The following is a 26,820-nucleotide window of genomic DNA, read 5'->3' on the forward strand; positions in this document are numbered from 1 at the left end:
TTGTAATAAATTTTACTGAACATACCTGTGTTTTAAGGATAACCAAACTGCAACCTCAACCAGTTAGTTATTGATCTAGACTTGTCAGATCCTATAAACCTTGTTCGAATATTAAAACGATGCTGGAGTAAAAATATCGTAAATTATGTCTAATTAAAATAGGTATGCGTTTGTCCAGATTAATTAAAGTTTTCAGTATTGTTTTAGAGGTGCCACTGAACAGCGATCTCCTTAAACCCTTTTAAAATAATTTTAATTATTCCTGTTCCTCATATATATATATATATATATATATATATATATATATATATATATATATATATATATACAAAATTATAAACGTACTTTTCAATTCCTTTATAATTTTTTTTTAGTTTTTTTATATTTCTAATTTTACGCTTGATTACATTCTTATTAAACATTAATAAAAATTTTTATTAATGTTTAAATATCATTTTATTACGATTATTATTATTATTTTATTTTTTTCCGTAAGGAGAGGAAAAAGCTCTGCCAGCCACAGTCAGGCCCGAACTGACGGCAGTGCAGGGCTCCTGCCCACTAAAAAACCTCCCCCTCATATCATGCAGGGGCCGGAACTAAACCATACGATATGTACACAGTCCCTGTATCATCACCCAGGCACTCTACTATCCTAATCTAGATGATCGGAAGGCATTCCCAGGGAGCGATCGACGAGTGACGACTTCGAGAAGTCCCCGCCGCCCACCCCCTGAAGCTGCCCCCCTTGATCACCCGTCATCGAACTCCCAGTTTCTATCGATCCGCATCTCCTCAGCCTGTCGTCGCCCCTCCTCATTGGCATTCTCTCCTTTCATTGTTGCAATCGTAGTCGAGACACATGCCATGTTTCGCTATTTCTGAGCATCACTTCGATTATATTGTTGGCTGTCTCCACAGCCTGATCTTAGAGCACTACTCTTAAGCTGCGCCATCAAGGGCAAAAGAACACCACATGCTCTGCTGTATCCAGCCCGCCGCAATCATGACAGCGACTTCTATTGAATCTGCCCATCCTGTACAGATAGTACCGGGAACATCCATGTCCAGTCAGGAACTGGATGAATTCATAGCCTGTATTACCATGCTTTCGCTCCACCCAGTTCATGACATCGCTTATGAGCCTATAGGTCCACCTTCCTTTTTCGAATCCCGCAATCTGTCACGCCAAGCCATGTAGAGACGGTCAGTTGCTTCCTTTCTGTCCCGTCCGGCCACTATTGAAGATCTCATTTTTTCTTGTAAGTCTATGGGTGGCACCCCAGCTATAACCGATGCCGCCTCGGCGCTGATCGTACGATACCCCGTGATGGTATGTATATTTGCCTGTGTTGTCGCATAACCAAATGACTCACGTTCCTGGCCCTTGACAATGCTCCCAGCCGTACAGGAACACCATATAACACTACTGAAGATTGCACACTGGCCAACAGTTTCCTCTTCCCGTATGAGGACCACCCTTATTCCTCACGATTTTGCTGAGCGTCTGCACCACATTTTCGCTCTTCCTCGCCGCTTCCTCAACATGTATAATAAAGGACCGGTGCTTGTCCAGCCATACGCCTAAGTACTTCGCGGCTGGGCTAGGGTGGACTATCGTGTTTCCCACTCTAAAATTCACTGTATTCAGTCTACGTTTCCCAGCCATAACAACCACTGTCACCTTTTCTTCAGTTTTTCATTCAGTGTTAAATAATGAAATCAACTGTTTACAACTTAGTGATCTGTTTATTATAAATATTAAAAAATGGAGTCAACATTATATGGTTAGATAACTTGGTTAGCATCGTAATTACGTAATTACACGACGATAAATCCAAATGCGTTTTTATGATGAAGTAAAATCGTGTTTATCTGCCACCCTTTTAACTGTCAATATTTGTTAACTGTCAAGGTCAAAGAAATAAACTAAATGTGATCTTATTTTTGTTTGTTTACTTTTACAACAAAAGGCCAAATTTTTGTTGGGTGTGAAAAATGTCGTGGTTGAAAGACAGAATTCCACCATTTCACCACGGAGATCGGAGACTTTATTTCGTTTCAGTTAACCTACGCAATTTTATTTTAATAATGTTCTTTTTCAATTAAAAAAATAATAATAAACTGAAGAAAATTAACAAAAGTATTTTTTTAACTACTCTTTAACTGAACTCAAATTTACGCTGACGTGAAATCCGATAAAAAGTTCTTAAATCGAAACTGATTTAAAATGTAATAACTAAAATCTTTCCTTATTCTCCTCGAAAATTTGGGTGTATTTTTTATTTTTTTATTTTAAGTATCCGTTTTATCAAATTGTACTTATTACTAAGTTAATCCACCGGCTTCCGTTGCGGAATGGTAACGTTTCAGCATTTCACCTGAAAGATCTGGCGATCGAATCTTAGTCAGATATTTTTCATAGGACACAAAATTTTCATTCCATACGGAAATGACTTTTCCTAGTAGTTCATTTTGACAATATTTTTCCCAAACAAATGCGATATTTATTTACAACTATTTAAGTATAATTTATATTACAATTAAATTACTATTTATAAATATTAGTCCAGTAATAGAACTCCTAAGGATAACGGCGTAATGTAGCCTACTAGCATTACAGATCTTGTGAACGCCAATCTTTTATCTCTGCTAATTAAGAATTCGTGAAAGTAAGGAAAACGAATAAACTAAACTGCTAAAAGAAAGAAAATGTTCAGTGTGGTCTGTAATCCTGTAATGAATCATTAAAATAGTTCAGTACGAAGATTGAACAGGGTATTTGTTATTAAAATATAGTCATTCTTATTTTACCGAATTTTAAAAAAAAAGATAAGTGAATTTCTATTCCTTATTCACTGAAATTATTGTCAAATATAACGATGTAAATTAAACACAGATTAATTGAAAAAAGATTCTTGCGCAGTTCTGCGGAATAGGACAGACTTTTTGTTATATTATTTTGTTTCCTTTTGAAAAAGTATGAACTCATTCTAATACAAAATTTTACGAAAAAACTTTTGATCCACAAAAAAGGTTATACGTCAGAAACCCACTACAATAAAAAATAAAATATTCAGTACTTGGAAAACTATATAATAAATAGCTCAAAAAAAAATATACGGAAGTAAAGAAATGTTAACAATCCAACTTCCCATAACACACCACGATTCTAAATTTCTCCGCTCAATTTTTTCAATATTAAACTCAAAAAACTCAAAATCGACTCAATCAATCTTTATTAAATTTTCACATGCAGAACTTCAGTTACACCACTTTTACATACCTATATTTCAACGAAATTGATTCAGTAGTTTTGGAAAAATTTGAGTCACAAAATTAGGATAATAAATATTTATATTAATAAGGACATCAGAAAATCAGAACATTTACAGTACGATCAATATACGCACATAAATACAAACATAAAGCATTTTTTGTTAATTAAACAATAAAACTGACTATTATTATTATTGTTTTACTAATTAACACATATGGACATCTTTGTAAATGCAAAAACACTACCTCATTTTTTATTTTATTTTTCTATATAAAAAAACAAAACTCTCTAAAAAATTTTGTTTCTGATATTAAAAGAAACCCGATAAAGATTTTGACGGTATATACTGAAAGTCATAATATAAAATAATATGGTGCAGTATTGTAGTAAAATTTTAAAAATTAACTTAATCTCACGATTAACATTAAATCTTTTTAAAATCTGCAAACAAGCAACGTTTTACATAAGTTATAAAATACTTATTTTCGATTACAAGTATTTATAACAGGTCATCGGCAAAACACTTACGAAAAAAGTAAATAATTTTTATTTTGTAATTTTATAATGAAACAGGCTAATGTATGAATATGTGTAACTTTATAAGTCCGGCCTGAACTTGTTTTTGATGCTTCCAGAGGTAGGTTTTTGCTGCATCCCTAGCCACGTTGGGATTCTAGGTAACGAAAGAGCAGATTCTGCTGCCAAAGAAGCGTGTATTGAACCTCCTCATGAGAGCAAGGTGGCAAAGTGACTGGGCGACTACCGTCGATAATAAACTCCGACGGATTAAAGATTCAGTGTTGCCATGGGGCTCCTCTTGCAGAAAATCTCATCGTGAGGAAGTGGTCCTCTAGCCTACGGTTAGGACATACGAGGATCACACACCCTATGCACACGATGCAACTGCCGCATGACTGTGCACCACATTCTTGTGGTCTGCATATGTTATGCGGCGTTGCGTCATCAGTTTAATATACCCAGAAACATCCGTGATATCTTGTGCAATAATAACGGGATTTTGGACCGGATGTTTCTCTTTTTGCATGGTACCAGGTTACTGCAAAGAGTTTAATATTATCATATATGTTTTTCTGTAAGAAGAGTTTTTTTAATAACTTTAACCTTTACTTTCAATTTTGATTTTTTTGGTTCTATGTATTTAATTTTACTATCCGGGGAGGGGATTTTTGCACAACCCATCGGAATTAGGTAAGTTTTATATAGTTTCTTTATTCGATTATTTTAACTTTTATATTTTATCAACTTCGTCTGTGGTATTAGTTTTTAGTTTTATTTTGCCTTCTTGGCTTGTTTTAATAAATGTTTATTATACGATTAATATTTCGTTTACACCTTATATAGTTTATTATTTTGGAGTTATTTTACCCTTTTATTAATAAAATTCCGGGCGATGATAACTCCCAGGCGTTTTTCGCCCACAAAAAAATGAACTTGTTTTTGATGATATTGAAAATATCTGAATATTTATTTATTATTTGTCTCTTCATATCAGTCTGTTTTCACTTTTACAGACTTCCACTTTTCACATACTACTCTGAAAAAATGATAAATTTAACCCTCCCAAAGAACGTCGATAAGAGATAAACCAATGACAATACATATTCGTTTTCGTATATCGCAGCTTACACGTAAGTTTCACCGCCACCTAAAGATTACTAGCGTAAGTAACCAATCAGCATACAGTATTATCCAAACCAGTCACAAGTAGAATTGCGATTGACAATAAAAACGTCACTACTTCCAATCAATCAAACCTTTAATAGGAACTGACAAATTATTAGATAATAAAATCTAACCAATCAACATCTATGATATTTAACCAATCATAAGATTTGAATAAAATTAAAACAATGATTAATGATATTAGTAACATTCTACGTAATTTTTATCAGCATTTATTTAACTACTGTATAAATTTTAAATTTCTGTTTGCAATCAGTTTTAATAACCATCAATCTGCTGACTGTATTTGAATAACACACACACATATATATATGTATAATTCAAGAACAATTTTCAGTTCAAATACATCATTTTGTATACATCAATTGAGAATGTTTCAGTTTTCAGTACATTGAACATTTTGATTGAATACGTCGATTAGTTGTCAGATGTTACCAATATATACAAAATAATTCACATTTGAATGATTACCATTACACCAAATAGACTGTACTTAGCCTAAATGAGATGGAGGTAATCTCATCACTCAAACACAGTTTAGTCAAATCTAATGCTTAACTCTTCTATTATCATATTAGATCGTCTGAACGTACTTTCTTAAAGAAAATTCCTTGGGATAATCTGTCATTATTTTTATGGATACTAACTTTTTCTTTTATATATTTGATCTTAGTTCTACATCTGTATCCATTTTAATATAAAATATCTGAATTTTACAACGATCTGCATAACTTTGTCCGGAGCACCAGGAGTTTTTCTATAAACGTATTCCGGAGACATAAGAGATAACTGAAATTCCTTCTCATTCCTTTTAAAATATTTATCAGAATTAATAATTTAGCATTTCTAAAACATGTTTTAAACTAATATTTAACTACTAAACTACAAAATCACTTGTAAAGCTAGCATATATTGAAAATCGTATTTTTTGAATTGTTTTGGAAGAAGCGGCTTTTTAGAAAAAAAAAAAAATTATATAGAGATATATAGTCCAACTTACACACACACGCGCGCACACATTACATATATATATATACTAGCTCTACCCGCCACGCTTCGCTGTGGCACATTGTGGTTGCATGGATGAGAAATGAGAAGCAAAACAAAGCATACGTTTCATAGAAGTTTAATTTTGCAATACTTGTGGATATACAATATTTTTTTTGTTTTTCCACTGTCTGCGTAGATATAAAGGCTATCTGGTTTGCCGACTCGGGAACACGCAACATACAGTTGCTCATGTGAGAAGCAACCCGCATGTAAATCTAAACCACACAATTCTAAAGATTGACCTTGAGCTTTATTGATTGTGATTGCAAATGCCAATCGAATTGGGAATTGCAATCTTTTAAATTAAAATGGTGTATCGGTCGGGATCATGGGTATTCGAGGAATAAGGACATCTTCACCTTTGAAAGGCTCCGTTAAAATCGTTGCTTCCGCTACGTTATTCATCGATTTCTTAACTGCAACTCGCGTGCCGTTGCAGAGTTTTGACTGATTAATATTCCGCAACAGGATAATTATCATTTTTTGATCGAACCGTTGCTAGAATCAATCTAATGAGGAATGTTTTCCCAGTTCCTCCTGGCGCATCCAAGAAGAAGGTCTCCCCAACTCCGTCATTTATCATTTGCATTATGCGATCATAAATGCCTTTCTGTTCACGCGTTAATTTGGGAATGTTTGATTGGACAAATGACTGAAGATCACCAATGTTGTAACTCTGTTCACGGCGTAAATCCACATCAAATGAAGCAATCGCAGCTCGGGTGGATGCTGGCATTCCCAATTGACTAAGAACTTTATTTGCAATAGCTAAAAGCACTTGATAAATATCTACAATATTTATCAATGGTACGTTGTAAATGTCTTCTGTAAATTCCATGGTCATATGGGTATTTCCTAGGCGTACTCTATGGAAAATATCCTCAGCCATATGCGATCGATATCTTTTCCATAACTCTGTGGGAGATGAAGGGAAGCAAGCGGTCAATATAATTGCGAATAATGCGCGAATTTGGTTTGGATGTGCAGTGTTGCACGCGTCATTAATACATGTATCCCACTGTTGGTCGTTTTCTAATAAATTCAGAGCTTGGTGAAAGGCGCAGCTCAATTACGACGCGACACACAAAAGTACCTCGATTAAAGTGAATATTTAATTCAGATTGTAAAATAATCTGAATCAGATGCAAGTGGATACGTTTTTTTTTTTTTTTGTTAATAAACAATGTAATTGGGAACAGGTATTGTTTCACATGTGACTGCGGTTGTCGTTAGCTAGTATGGCGAGTGTTCCCCTCGCTTCCGGCAGATGGCGCGGTCACTGGTACACAGCTGACCGTTAAAAAAACTGTTTTCTCGCGGTCGCGGGTATGTGACTGATGCGAAAAATAAATAAAAACAATCTTTGATGCGGGTTATATATCGTGCTAAAATTTGAGCTCAATCGATGCAGAACATTTTGAGTTTTTGAAGCGTTCACAAATGAACTTAACATTTTTATATATAAAGATTTGTGGGCTGCGAAAAAAAGCCCTTAAGTCGTGCGAAAAAACACATTATTTTAAATGCTTTCAAAAGCAGAGTAATGCTTACGAATTACAGAATAATCAAACGGCGTTGATTTCAGATGTTAATAAACTGCTAACGTAAGTAGAAGTTGTGCTGCTTCAGTCTACAACGTGATTCTCGAGTATGAATCTGCTAATGAATTACGGTCTCCAAAGAAAACAAAACCCCGCAGGTCAATTGAGAAAAAGGTGAGATTTTGATAAAAACGCGATTCGTAAAAAAATTACATTCAAATTACACGAATTTGAATTATTTGGAAATAGTTTAGCGGTGTATTATGTCCTTTGGAAGAGAATTCGGTTGTTGTCTTCGACAACGCTTCTTATCATTAAACGAAAAGAATTCCAGCCGTGTTATAGAAAAACAATGATATCAAAATGTGGCTTAGTTCAAAAGGAATAATTTTTGAAGAGGTTTAAGTTAATGTTCAATCATTGCAAAGGGTTTCGCGTATTAAAAGTCATTATAGTCCGTATAAAATTGGTTTGACACACAACGCCATATTGGTAAGTCGTGTTTTTATTCGGCTCCTAACGAATATGTTTGCCGGCCTCGTGGTGCGAGTGGTAACGTCTCGGACTTTAATCCGGTGGTTCCGAGTTGGAATCCCGGTCAGGCATGGCATTTTCATACGCTATAAATCATTCATATCATCATCTGAAGCAATGCATAACGGTGGTTTCGGAGGTTAGAAAAAAACAAAAAAAAACTTACAAAACAAAACAAAAAAATACTTAGTTGTGTGGTTTCAGTGTTACTATTTGTGAATTTTGTTCTTTGCTTTTACATAGCAAAGAACGCTAAATGACCAAAAACGATTGTTTGGTCATATATATGTAAAAAAAAAACCTAACAAAGGATTTTTTGGTCAATATGTAGGGATATTATTTTCTGTGTATTTAGTTATTCCGACTTTTTTTGTTTGCGTAGTCTTAAGTCTATCTGGGCTATAAGAAAGTTGGGTGTTTTAATTTATTTACTGTAAGTCATCCTTCTTGGTGGCTTTTCTTTTTGTTTTGGTGTTTTTTTTTTGTTTTTTTTTAATAAAATACAGATGTTTTAGCTGTTAAATATAATTCAAAGAAATTTGTTACTTAATCAGTTGTAATTTTGTTTACATTGGCAACGGCCATACGGGCTCTTTTGATTGGTAGTTGTGTTTGACAACGGCCATCTTGCATTGATCTGATTGGTTTTCCTTTGTTTACATTTCCAAATTAAAAATAGATAGACAGATTTATTAAAAATAGATGAAAACAATCTTTGATGCGGGTTATATATCGTGATAAAATTTGAGCTCAATCCGTGCAGAACATTTTGAGTTTTTGAATCCGTACACAAACGAACTTAACATTTATATATATATATATATATATATATATATATATATATATATACACACACATACATTTTCTCTATGTATGTATATATATATATATATATATATATATATATATATATATATATATATATATATATATATATATATATATAGAAAATGTTTTATTCGTGATTTATTTCCTTTTAATTTTTGTTTTGTAAAGTAATAGTACTAATCTACACTAGAAATATTTGGATCAAGATTATCATTTTTTTTTTAATGCCCAATTTTGTTTGACATTCCCTTTTTCCCCCTGTCAGAGCTCAATATTTTTTCCCTCAATTATCAATTAAACAACAGCATATTTTCTTCCCACTTGCTATTTAGAAATCATCGTCTTTCACTTTGGTCTCATTGTTTCTGTGTAAACAACCACACAGTTTCTTTTTGTTTTTTTTTTCAAATAAGATGTGGAATCTTTTTTACGCAATTATTTAAGTTTCTAGCCTTACCAGTATTACCAACTATGAAATATTAAAATAAATTTAAACTTCAAAATATAATTTAATTAAACAAAAACGATTTTAACAAATATCAATATTTAAATTTCGACTTTTTAAATATGAATAAGATTAGTAAGTTGTCACTAGTTAATTTTTATTCTCATGAAAACTTCCAAAAGTCTAAATTAAAAAGAACTTTTTATTCTTTACCACGCTTTTTAAATCGGTTTTATTATTTTTAATGATTTTATAGCGAGTCTGTCATGCGAAGGTTGAAATTGTAATTAGTAGATGATATAAATAGGGTACTCAATGTGTGTGTGCGTGCATGTGTATATATGAGCGATTATATAACCTTAAACATGTTATGGATGTCATATATATTTTTAGTAGTTGACGGGGTGCGCCTACTCATTTTAGCAAACATATGACAAGTGAGTGGTTGGGACATGTAAGCTGGTGGTGTAAGGCACCGCGCTTCGTCCGCTCACGGTGTAAGGTAAGCTCTAGGAGCTATGTTAGGATACTGGTCTCTGAACTGTTCGAGGCTCAGTTGTTGTTTGTGGCACAGACATTTGGTCTTATGCTTTAGGGCGACCGAATGGGGTGGTGGCGGGAGAAATGCCAAGCAAATCAAGTATACCCTTAAACATAAAATTTAATGAAAATTATTATAAACACACCATGTTTTCAGTTATACCCACAAAATGAATTTATATTTAGACATGGTTACGAAACTGTAATCAATTATAAGTTACAGTAATCATTTTTAATTTTCTCACAATTTTCTGGGAACGAATTGATTCAAGTTATCATAAGAACAACGACTTCCAAATGTGATGTATTTTTTTTTTCTTTTTCTGTTTAGCCTTCGGTACCACCGTAAGGAATTACTTCAGAGGATGAATGAGGATGATATGTATAATGTAAATGAAGTGCAGTCTTGTGCAGTCTCAGGTCGAAAATTCCTGAGATGTGTGGTAAATTGAAACCCAACCACCAAAGAACACCGGTATTCACGATCTAGTATCTAAATCAATTTAAACATTTGCCTTTGCTAGGATTTGGACCTTAGAACTCTAGACTTCGATATCAGCTGCTGTACGATGACGAGTTCACCACGAGACTAACCCGGTGGGTTATGTGATTTATCTGTAAGTGGCAAGGTATTACTCTATTCTTTATTTTATATAATCTTTGTTTCTGTAGCGTTGTACTTCTGTTTCATATTAAAGACATTTAACTTTAAACGTTCATTAGCCGCTAGGTCTCTGAGGTTTATAAAACATAAAAAGGCAATTTTTATTTTGCAGGCAAATAATTTGACTATGATTTCTCATTATATAAAATAAACTCCTAACATCTTAAACAAAAATTTTAAGATTTTCCCGCGGAATAGTCGGAATAAATGGCAATAAATCAAATTTCCTCAAAATTATGTGGAATATTTTATTAATTCCTCTAGGGACTTAGATTTAATTGACTTCTTTCTTTTCTTTCTTTCTTCTGTTTAGCCTCCGGTAACTACCGTTTAGATAATTCTTCAGAGGATGAATGAGGATGATATGTATGAGTGTAAATGAAGTGTAAGTCTTGTACATTCTCAGTTCGACCGTTCCTGAGATGTGTGGTTAATTGAAACCCAACCACCAAAGAACACCGGTATCCACGATCTAGTATTCAAATCCATGTAAAAATATCTGGCTTTACTAGGACTTGAACGCTGTAACTCTCGACTTCCAAATCAGCTGATTTGGGAAGACGCGTTAACCACTAGACCAACCCGGTGGGTTAGATTTAATTGACTGAACTCATAATTTCTTAACGCTGAAAATGAACGTACTTTTTCTGATTGGTTGGAATTTAGTGTTAACACCATTAATTATGATTCGTAAATTGTAATTTGGTGCATTCCAGTGGCTCAATAGTATTAATCCTTATAATTTGTTAAAAAATGAAGAAATATGACTGCTTAGAATTTAGTGTAATTAATTGATCATATCAGTTGAGTGCTATGATTGGTGTTTTCTGTTTGCTAAAACGTATTCGTTCTTAGGATTGATTAAGGTGTTTTGATTGGCTGGAAATATTTGTTGTCTGATTTATTTTAATGAATCCAGTAATCGAGATAGTTCCAGAATGAGAGCAGTACAATACAAATGCAATCTGTGGTACGCTAAAATGAATTTGTACTGTCATTGATTGATATTCATTAGTTTCGGTTTGTAAAGAGTAATTAAGTCTGGATGGATTATATTTCATTCTATTTATGCATATATATATATATGTTATAAATGCTGATATATATATATATATGCTGTTGTAAATGAAGGACATTTCGATAAATTTTTTAATTAATTCTGCCTGATTTTGAAAGTAGTATATTTGTTCTTAATTTTTATTTATTCACAGATAATATTTAACTGCTCAAACTAACGTTTCCACATTTATACAATTTAAATTTTCCTGTATTAACGAAATCTGACCATAAAATAGTAATTACAATCCAAAAGACAGTATTTTGAACATTTCAGGAAGAAGAATACTCAGCAGAGATATTTCGCGTAATTATTTCTTTATAAAAATATTACCTCAGTAAGAAAAATCAGAAACATAGAACAGCGGATAAAATTAATTAAATGAAAACTTTAATTTAATTACTCTGAGCCAGATATAACAGTATATTGTATTTCATTACCTTAAACACATTCCTTTTTACAACTAATTTAATACTGCGTAATTTTTATCCCATAAAATAATACAAAATATTTCCATTTTGATTAACCAAAAAATCTAAATGTCTGAGAACATGTTCGTTTCGTAATTCTACATAGAAAAATGTCACTAAAATCAAACGTTTCGCTTGACCAAACTGAATGATTCTTTTTACCAACATTCTTATTAAAATTCTATGAGTGATTTTTAATGTAAATTTATCAAGGTATTGCCTTATTTCGCGAGTTTTAATGCTTGAATTGTGAATCTGACTTATTTTACAGGTTCCTTTCACTGTAATGATACTTTGAGTAGCTAAATAATTCAAGCCGAATAAAATATGATCTTTTACTCCCTCGAATGACTTTTTGAAATGAAAGGCTAAAATTAATTTATTTAAATGGCATTTACGATACTTGATATATCACTTATTAAATTGGCATTTTATTATATTACTGTTCTCTTTATCCATCTTGATTTGTCTATTTTTGTGTTTTTATGGAAAACGGAATGACGATTTGTTTTTCAGAGATTATTAAAAATGATTTTATTATAATCAAGATAAATACAACATTTATACGATTAATACTATCATTATCGGCCATTTCTTTAGTTGTCGAAAAATATATTCTTGTTAATTCCTATCGCTTAGGATGAATTTACACAAAAAATTACAGAAATTTTTAAAATTAGAAAATATTCATCTTGATGGCTAATTGTTTAATGTTTATTCTATAAAATTATGGTATAATAAAATAATAACCTATATGTTTTTTTTTTCAAAAGATAATTTATAAAAAATCGTTTATGCTTACTTCCTACAACAAAGCTCTCTCATCTTTGCTTATTAAAAGATTACCCAAAAAGGAGTGTAATGTATACACCCAAAGAGGGTGTATGTATGTATTTACGTTTGTTCCACCGTAGCAGCTCAACAGCTGAATCGATTTAGATTATGACCCCTGCGTTGGAATTCTAACGTTACCAGGAGTCTCATGGGTTATATAAATAAATAAACATATATATAAAGAGAGAGAGAGAGAGTGAGAGAGAGAGAGTGAGGGTGTGTGTGTGTGAGAGAGAGATAATAATTGTAAAAACAAACACCAAACACAGTAACACAAGAATCTAATAAACTTTCTTTTTCCTGTTTGGCTTCCGGGAATTACCGCTGAGGTATAAGAATGACATGTATGAATGTAAATGAAGTGTAGTCTTGTACAGTCTCAGGTCGACCATTCCTGAGATGTGTGATTAATTGAAACCCAACCACCAAAGAACACCGGTATCTACGATCTTGTATTCAAATATGTATAACAGTAACTGTCTATTAGGATTTGAACCTTAGAACTCTAGACTTTGAAATCAGATGATTTGCGATGACGAGTTCACCACTTGACCAACCCGGTGGGTTCCACTTAAATGCTGAGGTCTACAGCACTTCCTTCAAGAAGGATTGCCTCAGTTGCTTGAAAATGTTCCTGTAGCGTTGGGACGCAAAGTATACTTCCAGCCTCCCCACTTCTCTTTTGCCGTTTCCACTAACTTAAATTATCATTTCCCTGAAAACTGGATCCGTCATGGAGGTCCATACTGCTGGCCACCAAGATCGCCTTAACTAACACCTTTAGATTTTTGCGTTGGGGCTGGATGAAAAATATTGTATACAAAACAAAAATACATTCTGTTGAGGGTTTAATTGTCTCATTATGGATGCAGCTAAGCAATTTAAGGACAGTACTGAAGAACTAAAAATAGCAACAAAAGCAGTACAGAAGGATGCCAGGAAATGACTTAAAAATGGTAGACTCATTTTTTTTAAATTTATTATAAACTGGTACATATAATGCACTTTGGTCTAAAGTACTGTTTCTAAATAAAATTCGAATTTTTCTAAACTTTCTTTGTTTTATTCAACATATCTTTCACCATTTTGTTCAAAACTAAATTCTCTACCAGTTTTTTTGTTTTAAAAGGTTTATGGATTTATCACTCATTTAATTGTACGTCAAACATAAAAAGCAGGGTTTTCTACCACAATTTATTGGTTTTCACCCCTGATTTCTCAAAAACTACTCCAGGTACAGTTCTGAAGTCTATTTTATTTTTAGGTCAAAATCTGTAAGAAATCACCAATTCTGTTCCTTAATTAAAGACTTAAAATTTCAGCACGATCCCATTTCACCGGGTTCGCTGAAATTTGAGCGAAATCTTTCACTGGCCGTAACTCGAAAACGAAACATTTTAGTACATGTGTTTTAATTAACCTTTTCCATTATTTTCAGGAGTAGAATAGGTTATGAATGTCCCGGGAGAACTTCGTGATACATTCTGTATAAGATCAATGGTACATAATTTATTAAATAAAAATAGTGGAGACAGATTATTTACAAGATTCTTGTAAATAATCTGTCTCCATTCATTACTATATTACATTTTTTTATATTTTATTAAAATGTTACAGTATATATCAGCGGTTCTCAATTATGTACCACTCATGTAAATCATAAATCAGTAGCGTACCACTGAACTTATTAGTTATGTAATACATCATTGGGATAGCGATATCTCAGAATGATAAAAATAAAAAATAGCAATGTTTTTTGAAAGTATTTATTTTACAAAAAAAAAAAAACATGAATTAGAATTTTGTTATTTGTTAAAAGTTTTAGTCACTTTTTGCAAAAACATTTATTTAATTGGCAAAGAAATTTTACATTTACTTATATTCTGATTACAATATTCATTCAGTGAAAAGAATGGTGCTGCATGCTCTAAACAATTGTAAGTCTGTTTAAATTGTAATTGTAATTTTAATCTGCTTCAGTTAAACTTAATTTCATGGAAAATTGTGGATCAGGGTTCACTTTATCATAAAATTTATTTTTTACTGTCAACATAGCAGAAAATCCAGTTTCATAAAGAAATGTAAGGGATCTTTCAAATTGAACGCAAAACATTGACAGATTGTGGTGGTGACGTTGATTTTCTTAAACTTTTTCAAGCGTCATTTGTTTTTAGTAGTTTACGATGATTCATTATAGAATGCTACACGCCTCAATAACGTTTACAAATCATAAAAATGTATTATCGAAATATGAACTCGATTACAGCTACGATTAGCTAATATCGTACATTGTACGATACCGTGCACTTTGCGATATTTACGGTGTGCATAATCAGCCAAACTAAAGTAAAATTCATCGTTTGGTTAAAAATTCGAAGAAACTTTTCTCAACTAGATGTTGAAACATCTAAAACATCTATTCATAAAATAAATGCAACGAGTCAAGAGAATATTGCTACTGTAAGTGCAAGTGTTGATGAAAATCAAAATTTGTCGCTTTCAAATTTGGCATACTAAAGAATTGAACCTTCTAGAATTACCAGAATTGGGCCTTTCATCAACAACAACAACAATATGGCGAATTTTATGTCAAGATCTTGGGCTACATGTAAGGTTCAACTTCTTTTTTTTTTTTCTTTTTTTTTTTGTTTAACCTCCGGGACCGCAGTTAAGCATTACTGTACAGAGGCTGAAATGAATGATTTCTAGCGTGTGTGAAAAATGCCATGCCTGACCGGGATGGCATTTTTCACTGAGAATGTACAAGGCTACACTTCATTTACACTCATACATATCATCCTCATTCATCCTCTGAAGAATTATCTAAACGGTAGTTACCGGAGGCTAAACAGGAAAAGGAAAGGAAAGGTTCAACCTTGTCAACGATTAAAGCCACGAGAACTTTCTTTCCATAGACGATTTTACTACTAAATAGACTGTAGGGCAGTCTAGACTGTAGGACTGTAGGGCTCGAATTGGACCCAAATCTCCATAAAAAAAAGTCACTTTTCTGATGAGGATCATTTTGACTTGATTTGATTGGCTTTGTAAACAAGCAAAATTGCCGCATTTGGGATGATTCCAATCGGCTAATGATTCAACAGAAAAACAAAAAAAAAATCACTGTTTAGGGTGCAGTATGGGCTGGTGACATCATAGGGTAACTTTTTTTTTGTAAATGGGCAAGGAAATGCTGTTACAGTAATTGATGAATGTTACTGAGCTATGATTGGTGATTTTTTGTTTGCAAATTTGAAAAATTTTGATTTTCATAAGATGTGATTTCAACAGGACGATGCCACATGCCACGTAGCTGCTGAAACAATTCAGATATTGCGTAAAACTTTGTTATTTCGACAATTACACGAAATGGTAGTGTCAATTGGCCACCAATATTATGTGACTTGCTCTCTTAAACATTTTCCTTTGGGGTTATGTAAAGTCACAAGTCTGTAGCAACAAATTACTAATGATCAATGATCATTATTAGCGGAATTAAAGCTTATTTGTGCGAAAGAGTCATAGAAAATTTTACTGATAGACTTGGATGTCAAGCAAAGCTGTGGAGACCTTATGAATGATATTGTTCTTCCAACATAATGTAATGTTATAAGCTTCAAGCCAAAAAAAAATTTTTTCAATTAAAATTTGGTTGATATACACAATCTTTTTGTTTTTTTTGCAATTTTACTTTTTGTACTGAAAATGAAAAATCCTGTAGTAGAAAATTGAATTAAAAATAACAATGCTTACCTGCAGAGCGATGGATATTCATTTATAACCTCACTCAAAATTCACATAACTTTAATTAGGTATATTCTATTTTCAAACTTCCATCACAAAATATTTCTATCAAAGATTCTATTTGTTGTTGATTGGGGTTCTAGATATAATATCCAGAATGAAAAGGTTTCATATCCATAAGAATTCAGAATAATCTTAAAAGTATTTTTTTTTTTTTAAATATTCAAAAAGTTCAACGAGCATTAATTAGGCAATGGCGTTTTTTTATTATTGATGAAATTATTTTTCGTTTCAATTTTATTTACTCTCAAAAATTTTTCTAAATTTAGAAAAGACTGGAGGTATTCATTTGAAACACTTTTATTCATCATTTAACATTTTTTTGTAAATGCCATTGATTCTATCGTCTACTGGAAATCGATTTGTTCTTTCACCTCGTTTGCGTACCACCTTGAAATGCTTCCAGAACGTTTGGTCCACACAGTAAGGTCTACTTACGGTAAGGTCCATCTGAAGTCCAATGTCCATTAATTATTTAGTCCATATTCCAATTTCGTTCATTGTACTTATGCCAACTCCAGGTAATGTCCATTTACCGTATTGTCCACTAGAAGACTTTTAAATAAAATCCATAGCATATTTGTCTAGTCCATTTACTGAGACAAATAAAAAAAAGAGAAATATAATTTGTGTTATTTATTTATTGTCTATGTATCCCAGAAATAATTATGAGATATACCTATTAATTAGTTATTACAGATTTCATTTACCAGACAATTCTGCAGGGTTCACCTTTAATCTAAACCCTCAGGTAAGTTGTCATGCGTTGTTCATCCTTATATTGATGATATCGTTGGGCAACTTCACCAATGTATGTTTGGTTTGCTAAATATGTTTTGTTCACTGGCGGTTTTATGTTAATGTAGCCTCCTAGCAGCTGGGTGATATCTTGTTGATTTTGTTGTTGTTCATCTATCACTGTATCTATAAATCTCCATAGGGAGGGATGGTGAACAGTCACAACTTCTGAAATTTATTATGCCACCCCCGACGGCATTGTTTGTTCTCTGCTGGCCACTTATCACGAGGTCATACATGTTCCACAATTCGACAGGGAATTTTGCGTTCCCGGCTCTTCGCCGACCTCGAGCTCGTCTTCCTCATACGTATACCCGCTCGGAGTATTCCACCAGACCGTCCAGATCCTCTGACATTATTTCGACAATGTCATCAAGGACATCTTCCACGGGAACAAATTATAATCCCAGCAGTAACAAAATTTGCTTCCATACTTCACTTCCTATGGTGTTATATTCTGCTGCTAATCCCGTTGACTGAATTTGAGGCCAGATCAATTGAAACCGATGGAATAAGCAACCCTTTATGTTTGCATTTGAAAAAATTTGTCAAGCTGAGTTAATATTTGCCAGCTTGAAATCCATTCTGAGAGTTCTAGGATGTATATGTATGATATTTGCTTCTCGAACTGTACCCACAACACATTCGTACAGCAGTCGATACGTGTCCTCCGTTTTCCACGGAGTCATATCGTATACAAATGGGATGACGTGCCCTCGGAAAATATCGTGTAATGTAAATAATTGCATGAATTGATTTGGCGCCGTCTTAATAGTACCGTCCGCAAAATTTATTGGTCTAGCAGAGAGCAGTCTCAGGTTCACCATTGTGGCAAAAATAAGAATTCTGTTCTCATCGTCTGGTCCGGAATCGTAGGGATTGGCAGGTCGGCCTCTATTTTGATTTCGATTAATCTATCGTCGCAACGTATTGCTTTCAGGTAACATCAAAAGCAGTTCTTCCTCATGCACGTCTCGTAAAGTCAACCTTATGATCTGTGCTAGGGGTTCATGTGGATTTCTTTCTCCGCGGCGCTTTAAGTTGGCCCTTGCCTTCCTTACTTCCCCTTGCACTCCTGCTCCATGCTGATGATCTCTCGTACCATCCTTCTGTACTTGTATATCTTGAAGGTTACTCCCAGTAGTACATCTAACATTGCAGGAGCTTCGTTGTTCACATCTTCTATGCCGTCGTAAACGGTTTTTACTAAATGAATGGAAATGGTATGTAGTTATTGAAATATAGCATTGGTTTATTTCTTTTAGAATAAATCACCTCTGCCATAATTTTCCATGACTTATTCTCTTACATACTAAGAAATTAACTGGTCTACCGATCCTAGATAACAATATTTTATCCCCAACCTTGTTGTAATAGATCCCCCTACTCATGCATGACTCATGTTATGTTTAGATAATTATATGTAGAAATTAGTTTCCACTTACCAACAATTTTCAAAATATATCTCCAGTACTTTAGCAGTCGCTACTCCATCATCAGGGATTTCTCATAAGATGCTAATTCAAAATTGATATGTCATATGTATAATTATGTTTAAATTACAATTGTTAAATTCATAATAGTCGTTCGTCAAGAAATAAAAAATAATTTATGCATCAATAAGACTCATTGTCGTCATGTCCGTAAGATCTTTAGTACTATTAATTTGCCAATTCGAAATCCATCATGATAGTTCCAGGAAATTAATTAGGAAATTATATCTAAATAATTACATGCCTTTATATAACCTGATTGCTATTTCCTGTTTATTGAAACCTTTACAATGCACATATTTAGATATATATTAAGAAAATATGGTATTAGAGAATTAAATACTAAGGTCTTATTCAATAAAAAATATGTAGACATTCTAATATGTACAGATGAACAGGATATTGATTTAATATTAAAAGAATTTAACCTATTTAATGAACACGTACAGTTTACAAAGTAAGTTGAGATTAACTATAGTATAATTTTTTTGGATTTAACAATAACTCATTTTGAAAAGAAAAATATCAACAAAATGGTATATAAAAACAAAATTTTCAGACAGACATCTATACATATTTCCTATTAACGTAACCAATATCACATAAAAAATCAGTGCTAAAGAATCTTGCAGAGTAATAAAATTTACAAACCCCGAAGATAGACCAGAATATATAAAAAGAAGCAAAATATCTACTAATAAATATTAATTATCCGGAAAATATCATAAATAAAATTGATAAAAATACAATTCATAAACACTATAATAATACATCAGTCAACCATCCGAAAAAAAATAATAAGAGTGAGAATTATGTTGCATTACCATATGTCGCAGATCTGTCAGAAGAGATTAAAAAATTGCTACAAAAGGATTTCGCAATACCCCATCAAAATTACAACAATCTGAATATTATGTTTTCTTAATTAAAATTTTCGATAGGGGTTGATTGTAAACATGTTTTTTTACAACAATGTCGATGTTGTTTTTTTATAACATCGACATTGTTGTAAAAAATTTCATTGTTGTCAATGTTGATTTTGAAAAAATCAACAAACCAACGTAGTGAATATAACAAAAGGCGAAGCGAACCTAATAAGTATCAATAACGCAATACCGCCAAGAATCTACGGTCTAATAAAATTACATAAAAATTATTATCCTATAAGACCTATAGTAAATTGCATACAAAATCCTACGAATAAGCTATCCAAACTTTTGGTTAAAATATTACAAGTAATCGGAAAAAATAAATGCAACATCAAAGATTCATGGGAATTCCACACATTTATTAATAAGCAAATAATACCCACACACCAGAAATTAATTTAGTTGGATGAAATTTCATTATATATCAGAATTTTGAAGAATTTAGTAACTGAAGCTAGAGAAAGCAAATTGCGTGAAATTGAAAAAGTAACTAAAATTAAAAAAAAAAAAAAATTTAGAATGTATAAATATTTGCATAAATAATATGTATTTTAAATTTACAAGTTATGCAAACAACGCCATAGTTTAGCGAGGGGGTCACCACTCTCCCCCTGCATATCAAACCTAACTATGGAATATTTAGAAAATAAAGTATTAGAGAAATTAAATGAAAATGAAATCGATAAATTATTCCAAGATGATATCGCCTGGCAACATCGCAAGAAGCAGTGTTTTAATTTCCAATAACGGTAGCAATGTCTGCTTTGATATTATAACTCATAGTGGACTGAAAACAGATCTAAATCTATGCAGACTAAATAAAAGTAAACCAAAGTAATGGTGGACAAAAATACCAGTGGACGTTAAATAAAATGGACAAACAAAACAATTGACATTGGACTTTTTGTAGACCTCAGCGTAAGTGGACCTTAAGGTGTGGACCAAACGTCCGCTAATCCCTTGAAATGCTCTGCGTACTACAGTTTGAGAACCACGGGTAGAATAAAAGATTGTCTTCAATGATATATGACATACGAACGCATAGATATGTAGACAAAACTAGATTTTATATTAGCAAATAATATTATGTTGCTATTTGAATATTTTGTTATATTAGTTAATGTAGATATTAATATTTAATTGTATTTTTACTACTGGAGCCCACTTTACGCTTTAAATATTCCTGAGGAAATAATTTGCGGCTCTAAATATTTTTTTTTTAAATGAGTGAAACAAAGATTTTCAACTTTAGAAATGTATATTATGAAATGAAAATATGTATATTTTTTAGTATTACATCTATATTACCACTCTTTGTAGAGATACTTGGACCCAAAACTTGTCGTTAAGACCCAAAAAATAGAATTCATAAGATGAATTTAAATCATTGTATTTATTAAAATATTTTAACGTATTAAAAACCGTGAAAAATGAAAAACTAAAATGAGTAAAACACGCTATAGTGACGGTTTTTTTTATAGTTTCTGATAAAATTATTGGTAGAGTTGCATATGATGTGATGTAACAAACGTGTTATTTAATACGTTAATTGTATTAATTTAAATATTAATTAAAAATAAAAATAAAAAGGTCAACAAAAACCTTTTTTTTAATTCTTATTTTAAATTTAATATAGCCGAACATTCCTTACTGTGTAGATAGCCCTCAAGCAATTTGATAAATTTAAGTTTGTTTAAAATGAAGTAACAACATTTATGAGTAGCTAAATGAAGCTACGAAATAAAAGATAAAAATTCGATGTTTTAAATATGGTATTAAACAACAGTATGTTGCTTCGGTCATATTTTGTATAAGAATATTCATGTTTAAGCCAGTGGTTATTTCTCAATACTTTAAATTGCTTTTACTGAATATCTGAATTGCATGTAATTTTATTTACATTTCTGTATTTAATGTTCGTAACATAGATATTTGCATGTATGTACTTGAAAGCGGCGTTCCTCTTTTATCAGCGGTCGAATATTTACTGAAACTGTAAATTTTTACTTAAATAAAGATGGTTTTATATGAGGGAAATTTAGAGGAATTTGCATTACTATTCAATGAATTTCTTAACGGACCATTTCGGTTTACCTCCTGGGAATCCTGTACATTTCACCGTTTGCTCTTTAAACGAAAGCATGTTGGTAGTCTATTTGAATTGTTATATTTAATTATAAACTTTTTTAAATACCGTATACTGTTTGCTTCGTATAACGGACTATACGTTGTAAATAGCTAATTTCGTTACATACATTGATATATTTTGTATATAATTATAATTAACGGTTTTTTTTTTATTTATTATTAACGATAAATTTATAAAACGTAATTTTAAATAATTTATATTTTTTATGCTAAATACAAGACAGCAACATGTTTAATTGTTTATTGCATTTCTTAAATTGCATTTTTCACTTGGCATTTTATAACTAAACTACCAGTTCAAGAGAAATGAAAAAGTTACCTTTTTTCACGATAGGCAAATTCATTAAAATTTTGATAAATATAATGTATGTTAATTTTTAAAATGTATACTGAAGTTTTTCCTCACTTTTAGGTGGATTTCATAAGAAAACTACATATTGTAATCGGTACCATGATTTGACTTCCGGAAAATTTCGACATATCTTCGCGTTTCACATCCTCCAGAGCCCAAAACCACCCTCATTTCAAATATTTTTATATATATATATAAAATTTTGTATATATATATATATATATATATATATATATATATATATATTTACATATATATACATGTATATATATATATATATATATATATATATATATATATATATATATATATATATATATATATATATATATATATATATATATACAGGGTCATTCACGAAACCGAATGTTTTTAAAATAATCATAAAAAATTGAATATTTACTTTAAAAAAGTTTTATTGGTACTGAAACACTTGTTAAATCAAAGCATTTGTTACTTACTCATGAACGAAAAATTATGTCTGGCAAGTGATGTCCATTTTGGGCAATACATTGTTGTAGCCTTTCACGGTAACTGGCATCAATTCTTTGTAGCATGTCTACATCAATCTGGGTGACGTGATGACGAATTGCAATCTTTAGGTCCTCCAATGTACGCGGTTTATTGCCGTACACACGCGATTTTAGAAACCCCCACAGAAAAAAATCACAACTACTCAAGTCGGGGGACCGAGGGGGCCAAGGAATGTCGTCGAATCTTCGGAAACAATCCGGGACGGATCGTTTCCAGATTCCAGAGAACAGCCATCGTTGCCCTCGCTGTGTGCGCTGTAGCTCCATCCTGCTGGAATAACACATTTTGAAAATCGATTCCCCGGTTTCGTAACTCAGGGATGAAAAACGTATTCAACATCGCAATGTAACGATCAGCTGTTACAGTTACGGCAGCGTCATTTTCTTCAAAAAAATATGGTCCAATAACACCGACCTTTCCTGTTGCACACCAGACAGTCACCTTTGGGCTATGAAGTGGTCTTTCGTGAAGCTGATGTGGGTTTCTTTCTGCCCAATACCGGCAATTCTGTTTTTTGACGAAGCCATTCAGATGAAAATGGGCTTCGTCACTCATTAAATTTTCATTTTCTTCAAAAACGGTAAGCATTTGTCGACAAAATTGTAATCGCTGCGTGAAATCTTGTTCGTTTAACTGCTGCACGACGGCTATCTTGTAAAGATGGAAATGCAGGTCTGTATGCAGAATTCGTCTTACCGTACTTGTGCTCATTTGAAGCGCTGCTGAATGCCTCTGAATAGAGCGGCGTGGGCTTCTGACAATGGCTTCCCTTCGATGTTCTCCGGAGTGCTAGCAGTCCGTCGGGGACCCGGTGGTTTTTTCCTCAATATTGAACCGCTTGTTCGAAGGTTGTTTACCCGTCGCAATATTGTGTTACGAGAAGGGACATTTGCATTACGATGGATATTAAACTGACGGCGGAAATCTCGCTGAACAGCAGTTACGGATTCGTCATTTCGCACAAAACTGTCATACGCGTACAGGCGTTGGTCTGGCGTCCACGGCTCCATCTCAACGACTAAAAATGTAAATGCTATGAACAAAGGAAACGTCAGACACCAGCCACGTGCCCCTCCAACCATGAACGCCCGAGTACAACCCACTTCAAAAACATCCGGTTCCCGTGAATGACCCTGTATATATTTCACTTTATTTTGGACACGATAACTACCGTAAATTTCGCACAATCACTTTCAAATTGATACATAAAAAATACAGACCCAAAATAATGGGCAAAATGGGACAATGGGGGTACAAATGGGTTTTTTCGAAAAAACAAAATATTGCTATAACTTTCTTATTAAGTAAAATATCGAATTCAATTAAAGTTCCTACGATTCTTTAGATATGAGGCTTAAACCTTTCTAATTAAAGTTTTTTGATATCGCCAACCATTGGTTCAGGGGGTGGAAAAACCATTTTTTTCACCCCCATCTAAATCCCATGGATTCGAAGACAAAATATCTACCTTCCTTAATAGGAACAGTATCAAATCGGTTTAAAGTGGTCGTTAGTCCTGTAAAAATTACCTAAAACTTTTATCTGAAACAAATTTTGATATGACCTACCCTTACGTCAAGGAATGACCAAAATGTTACTGGAATTGTAAGAAGATGGGCCTTGTCGTTGCTAAACATGTGAAACTTTTTTCACATGCAACCATTGTCGTATTGAGTAAATTTGAAGTTTTTCTTAACTTTAAGGTGGAAATCTTTCTTCCTTCTCTCCTACTTAGCAACGGTGAAATCTACCTCCGCCTTCCGGCGTGCTGAAAGGGACTTTTAATAGGTTAATCAATTTGATTTATAAGGTATCTATAAGTCAAATGATTGTATTGTCATGACTGAAAAATTAGAATAAATCTATAAATAAGTAGAAAAATCTACAGAACCTTTAATTTATTTTATTTAATTTTTATTTTAATATCTTATTAGTAGGTTGTTTTTTTAATAACATTTCTATGAAATATTAAATAAATTCCCGGGTACTCCAGTCAATACAATAGCTTGCCTCCTTTTTTATTGAAAAAGTTTTCCGGCTTCGCTTGAAAGTGTTTGAAATTCAAACATTAAAGGTCTGACTTTTATTTTTATTAGAAAATAATTTCTCTTTTTATAAAACAGTAACAAAAATGTACTAACAAGTTTAGAAAAACGATTGTGGTAACCAACATTTTTATTGTTTTTAATAAGATATTACAACGTTAAATATGAAATTACAAATTATAATAGAAATACAAAATTATAATAATTAGAAGAATATAAAAATAAATTTTTTAATAATAAAAATTAAAGAGTTAGAGCCAAAAAAAAAAATATTATATATTTTTACAGGTGAGAATAAATTTTAAGAAGATTATTCATATATAGTTTAGTTTAACAAATTCGCTTTAACAAATTTCTCTAAATCTAACACCTCCTTTAATAAAGGCTAAAATAAGAAAAAGAGAATTTTCAAAAACATTTTTCTGTATTTTAGATATTAAATTATTATAATTTAATAATATTAATCAACATTAATAAACATATTTCCGTTGAGATCTTGTCGAGTTATTTAATTTTATTCGGGAAGAATGAAAACTGTTTTTTTAATCTACAGTGACTCGCTTCAAGAAGTTTTGCCATAACTTTGTTATTCATGAACAGATTTGAATAAATGAGATGTCATTTTCCTTGTCGTAAAACACATAACATTTTTGTAAGATAATATTTAAATAAACCAATGTTTTATTTTATGCGGCAAAAACATTAACACAACAAACCCTAAGTGCAACAAAGGTCTATTAGAAAATCTAAAAAAAAAAGAAAGGTAAATTACAAGAAAATTTATAGGTCCTAAATTTCAAAATAATCAGATAAAATTAATTCATACTAACAAACTTTATACTAAAATTGGAAAACTATCAGACACGATAAGGAAAATATGAATTGCATTTTCCTTCCATTTACTTAGAATGAATAACAGTAGATTGACCAAACAAATTTTTGATTTCTTCCAAAATAAAAAACTAAAGACAAATGCTTCAAACAAATCCAACAAAGGAACTGAAAATAACTGAAGAAATAATAAGTGAAAAAGAAATTTTAAAAAAATAATAATAAAAGATGAAAATAGAAGATTCCATGAAGCGCCAAAAAGCAAGGACAACAGAGATGAACTTTCTGAAGAACGAAGGAAAGAGATATCAGAAAGAATGAAGAGGTACTGGACAGATAGAAAAACATAAAAAATGAAACAACGGCAAATAAATAAATGATTAACTTCTTCAAGGTGAACTATTTGGGAAAAAACCAGCGGTTGCAAAGATACAATAAAAATAAAAACAATAAAAACTTTAAAAAAAAAAATCTTTTTATTTTAACAATAAAACTGTTCATAGCCGCAATTTTGAAATGGTTTAAGAGATCAGGTTCATTATTTTTATACAGTAAATTTCTAGGTACCGTAGTAGCATACAAATTTTCAGCCTGTTGTGATTAAATATTCCTGGGAAATAGATTTTTATGTTAAAAATACGAAATGGAGAATAGCCGATAAACTAAGCGTTTCCAGACATATATTGATAAAAAGGTTTTTCTTTATAATTTAATTCAAAAAAAATAATATGATCAGTGCCCCATATATAGAAATATTTGAGCCAAATTTGAAGAATATTGGTTTGGTCAATCCTGAGATATAAGGTAAAAATCAGTGCGATACATTCGTACGAACATATATTTTTTTTTTAATCTACATGCACTAATTGATTCCTAAAAAAAAGTTTACAAAAAATACCCGATACCCCATTATCAACACGATTACTATAATCTCCCTTT

At 32.0% G+C, this 26,820-nt stretch overlaps 1 protein-coding gene and 1 pseudogene across 1 annotated transcript in view; both read right to left on the minus strand.

Moving 5' to 3' along the window:
• The window catches only part of LOC142330568 (LHFPL tetraspan subfamily member 6 protein-like), a 182,836-nt gene that overhangs the window by 118,361 nt on the left and 37,655 nt on the right, over window positions 1–26,820 (minus strand). The gene's annotated exons all lie outside the window — the stretch shown is intronic.
• Window positions 10,019–26,791, minus strand: LOC142330356 (uncharacterized; annotated as a pseudogene).

This window comes from Lycorma delicatula, chromosome 9 (genome assembly GCF_047948215.1).
Source record: "Lycorma delicatula isolate Av1 chromosome 9, ASM4794821v1, whole genome shotgun sequence".
Taxonomy (NCBI): Eukaryota; Metazoa; Arthropoda; class Insecta; order Hemiptera; family Fulgoridae; genus Lycorma; species Lycorma delicatula.